Below are 4,939 nucleotides of genomic sequence, written 5' to 3'. Positions count from 1 at the left end.
GGGGGGTTAGAGATAAAGGAAGTTTCCAAAAGTACTTTTATATGTTAAAGTAGACTCACAGGATCCTGGGGGATGGGGCTAAGATTACCTGTCGTCCTTAGAAGAGTATTAACGTTGAGGCAGGTGAGTGCCTAGAGGAAGGTCACTCTGCCTGGTTCAAGGACTTGCCCGCGGGCTGTCGGTAGTGAGGAAATTTAATCATTGTTCCTCTGCCTTTATTTCCCACATCAATATGGCCAGGAAATAGGCCTGTGCTTACACTTGTGTGTGTGTGTGGAAAATTATATATATCTCCACCCTTCTGATTTGACTTCTATGTTGATTATTTTTTCCCGCTTGATTGAGATACAGTTGACGTATAACACTGTAAATTTAAGGAGTACACGTTGTTGATTGGATACATTTATATGTTGCCGAATGGTCACCTCCATATAGCCTTACCTAGTGCCTCCATTATAGCACATAATTACCGTGTCTTTTCCTGGTGAGAATATTTAAGATCTACTGCTTTTGCAACTTTCTAGTATGTAATACAGTATGGTTGACCATAATCCTCGTGTGCTGTTGGCAGAAATGTAAATTATTTCAACGACGTTGGAAAATAGAATGCAGGTTTCTCAAACAATTAAAAATAGTACAGCCATGTGCTCACTTCGGCAGCACAGATATTAAAATTGGAACAACACGGAGAAGATTAACATGGCCTCCCACGCAAGGATGACACGCAGATTTGTGAGGCCGTCCATATTTTCAGAGAAATTTTCATTCCAATGAATTCATATATTATTGGACATTTACATAAATCAGGGTTGGAATAAATTGAAGTCTGTTGGTCCATGTGGCTTAGTGTCCCACCTCCACATTAAACTCATGGCTATCTTTTAAGCATGAAAAAAAAAAAAGATTAGAATTACCGTACCATCCCGCTATCGCACTTCTGGGTATAGCTCCGAAGGAAATGAAAACAGGATATCAAAGAGATATCTTCACTCCCATGCAGCACTACTCACTTTAGCCAAGATGTGGAAACAACCCAAGTGTCCACCAACGGAGAGTGAGGGAGCTCTGATCGAGTCTGAGGCTTCTGATCTCCGGCATCACGGAGGTGAGGATGCTTGCTCGCATCCTGGCCTGGGAACAGACAGGCACCTTTCCCTCCCCACGTCTTCCATGATTATTCCCTATTATTCCCGCAACCTCCTCCAGCCCTGAGGCCTCTCCTTTCCTCTCATCAAGACTAACTGTAGGCAACATGATTTTGGGGACTTCAAGCTACTCCCTCCATCCACCCCTGATTCTTTTCCTAAATACAAAACTCTGTGCTTCTTTTTACCAGCACCTGTCCTCAGAGGTGGTGTGGATGGACCTGTTTATGTTACGTGCATTTGAGCCTTTGCATTTTTCACATGGGACGAAAGGATCTGTTACCTGAAAAGACAATCCTAGACTTCTGTGAGCTGACAAGAAGTATAGTTTAAGACAGGAGTCCCTCCCTAGTTCCCCTCCTATGGGAAGCCGGCCAGTTGCCCCAAAGCCAGTTCATCTAACAGCAGTTTGCCCAATGCTCAATCACATTTGCCCTAAAATTATACAACTCAGACTCTGCTTTCACATATTTTAGGATAGTTTCAGCACCTTTTGTGATTTTGTCTGTTAGATGGCATTTCCTATTTGTCTACAATTTATCTTAAAAAAAAAAAACACCTATTCAGTAGCTAACCTGCTTTCTTCTCAGGTTACCAATAAGAAGCACACTTTTCAATACTTAATGTGTGGCTTACTATATTTTCCTATTTGACCCTTCTCCTTGGGGTTTTGCTCTGTTTAAATGGGCATTTATCAGTGTTCCCAGCTTACCTATTAGCATGGTTTGTGTGGGTACCCTGCGCTTGCCTGCATGCGGCCGTGATCTTGCTCACCTAGTGGTGCTTGTCTACCCTGGGTTCATGATGCTGGAAAGGGCTCAGAGATGTCCCTGTTGTCCTACTGCTACTGATTTCTAGTGTGAACCCATTATTGTAAGAGAACATGCTCTGTGTGATTTAAAATCTTTTAAATTTACTGAGTTCTTTTTTTAATGGTCCAAGGCAAGGTCTACTTTGATAAATGTTCCAATGTTCTATGACCCCTTGGAAAAAAATGGGTGTTTTGCTGTTTTTGGGTGGAGTGCTCTGTATATGTCAGTTCAATCCAGTTGGTTAATTTGGTGTTCAGTTCTCTTATCACCTCACTGAATTGCTGTCTGTTCTGTTGATTACTGAGTGTTGAAGTCCCAACTGCGATTGTACATCTATATATTTCTTCTTTCAGCTCTATCTGTTTTTCCATTCTCTTGTTTGGGTTTTTAAAAAAAGTGTTAATTTTTGGATACTGTATCTTTTTTTTCCTGCTTTAGCTTTTCAACTTACCTATTGTATTTGGAACGACTGTAGATAGCTGTGGAATCTGAGTATGATGGGGTGGTAGGTAGGCTGAAAGACAAACCCCCCTTTTGGCCCCATTGGAAACCTGGAGTGGGGAGGGATAGGGGTGAGTGTGTTTTCTAGTGCTATTTGAGTGGGTATGGCCCTCCCAAATTTCCGTTTTTTGGTCTTCCTTTTCCTGGTGCTTTGACTAAGGGCAAGACACTTTTTGGCAACATTTTTTTTTTCAGTCGGCTGTTGGCGGTTCTGGGTTGGAGATATGGGGGAATCTTTTTTCTCTACCCTTTTATGTTCTCCGTTGGGGCCCCAGTAACAAAAGACATTAATAAGAGAAAAGCTTACAGATTTGTTTAATATTAGTTTTATATGACATGGGAACCTTCATGAGGGAATAAAGATCTGAAGAAGCAGTTAAGTTTACATTTTTACAAGAGGTTTGATGAAGAGTGGGAAGTCATGGAAAGATGTGATAGGACAAAAAAGGGTATAAGATAAAACTGCCATTTTTTTTTTACCAGCAAAAATGGGTTTACTCAGGAATAGCAGAGAATTGAGGGTTTTATGACCTGCTTCAGGGGAAGGTCAGAAAGTCCTTCCTTTGCATGTCATTTCTTAATTCCTTCATCCTGAAATATTCCATGATGCCAAGGGGCCATATTTGGGGGCAGAGTGTCCTGAACTCCATCAGAGGATTCTTTACTGCTCTATCCAGGATGTAAGGGAAGCAATAAAGAAACCCAGGGGCCTTACTGTTCTGTGGTCATGATATCTCAAGGCATCTACCTTCTTCTTTAGAACTTTCAGAGACTTCCTAGGCTTTTTTTGTTGTGTTGTATCCAGGATTCTTTAGTTGTGCAAAGGAGGACTTGGGATGGAGTTCCTTCATTTTGGCGGAGCCACAGGACCCTACCTCAGATTTTAAAAGAACCCGTTTATTAGAGTATAAACTACTTCATTCTTTTTAGCAACTGTGGAGCATTCCATGGTCTGGGTGTATCACATTTTATTTAAACTGTAGAATGGCATTTATTGAAAATAAACTCTGTAACCCCCATTGGGATTGCCATCACCCACTTTCCTCTAGGAACACCAACCCAAAGCAATCTACACATTCGACACAATTCCTATCAATATAGCATCATCTTTCACAGAGCTAGAACAATCCTAAAAGCAATCTTGATCAAGAAAAGCAAAGCTGGAGGCATTACAGTTCTGGACTTCAAGCTATATCACAAAGTTGTAGTGATCAACACAGCATGGTACCGGCACAAAAACAGACACATAGATCAATGGAACAGAATAGAGAGCCCAGAAATGGACCCTCAACTCTGTGGTCAACTCATCTTTGACAAATCAGGAAAAAATATACAGTGGAAAAAAGACAGTGTCTTCAGCAAATGGTGTTGGGACAATTGGACAGACACATGCAGAAGAATTAAACAGGACCATTTCCTTACATCATTCACAAAATTAGACTCAAAATGGATGAAAGACCTCCATGTGAGACAGGAATCCATCGAAATCCTAGAAGAGAACAGAGGCAGTAATCTCTTTGACATCAGCCACAGCAACTTCTTTCATGACACGTCTCCAAAGGCAAGGGAAACAAAAGCAAAAATGAATTATTGGGACTTCATCAAGATAAAAAGCTTCTGCACAGCAAAGGAAACAGTCAACAAAACTAAAAGGAAACCCATGGAATGGGAGAAGATATTTGCAAATGACATATCAGATAAAGGGGAAGTATCCAAAACCTATAAAGAACTTATCAAACTCAACATCATAAAACAAATAATCCAGTTAAGAAATGACCAGAAGACATGAATAGACATTTTTCCAAAGAAGACATCCAGATGGCCAACAGAGACATGAAAAGATGTTCATCATCACCATCAGGGAAACACAAATCAAAACCACAGTGAGATACCACCTCACACCCGTCAGAATGGCTAAAATTAACAAGTCAGGGAACGACAGATGTTGGCGGGGATGTGGAGAAAGGGGAACCCTCCTACACTGTCACTGGGAATGCAAGCTGGTGCAGCCACTCTGGAAAACAGTATGGATGGAGGTTCCTCAATCAGTTGAAAATAGAGCTACCATATGATCCAGTAATTGCACTACTGGGTATTTATCACAAAGATACAAATGTAGGGATCCGAAGGGGTATGTGAACCCCGATGTTTATAGCAGCAATGTCCACAGTAGCCAAACTGTGGAAAGAGCCAAGATGTCCATCGACAGATGAATGGATAAAGAAAATGTGGTATTATGCAGCCATTAAAAATGAAATCTTGCCATTTGCAACAATGTGGATTGAACTAGAGGGTATTATACTAACCAAAATAAGTCTTATCAGAGAAAGACAATTATCATATGATTTCACTGATGTGTGGAATTTGAGAAACAAGTCAGAGGATCATAGGGGAAGGGAGGGAAAAATGAAACAAGAAACCAGAGGGGGAAACAAACCATAAGAGACTCTTAATCTCAGGAAACAAACAGGTTTGCTGGAG

At 41.0% G+C, this 4,939-nt stretch overlaps 1 non-coding gene across 1 annotated transcript; it reads left to right on the top strand.

Moving 5' to 3' along the window:
- The first annotated feature begins 644 nt into the window (after positions 1 to 644).
- LOC114202003 (U6 spliceosomal RNA) lies at positions 645 to 752 on the top strand. Its single transcript, XR_003607733.1, has one exon. It is a non-coding gene; the product is annotated as a U6 spliceosomal RNA (small nuclear RNA).
- Positions 753 to 4,939: the final 4,187 nt, after the last annotated feature.

Source organism: Eumetopias jubatus, unplaced genomic scaffold, assembly GCF_037043125.1.
Source record: "Eumetopias jubatus isolate StellerSeaLion01/CBP00866 unplaced genomic scaffold, mEumJub1_p1.0 scaffold_30, whole genome shotgun sequence".
Classification (NCBI taxonomy): Eukaryota; Metazoa; Chordata; class Mammalia; order Carnivora; family Otariidae; genus Eumetopias; species Eumetopias jubatus.
Note: the sequence above shows the minus strand (reverse complement) of the source record. Positions and strands in the feature narration are given on the sequence as shown.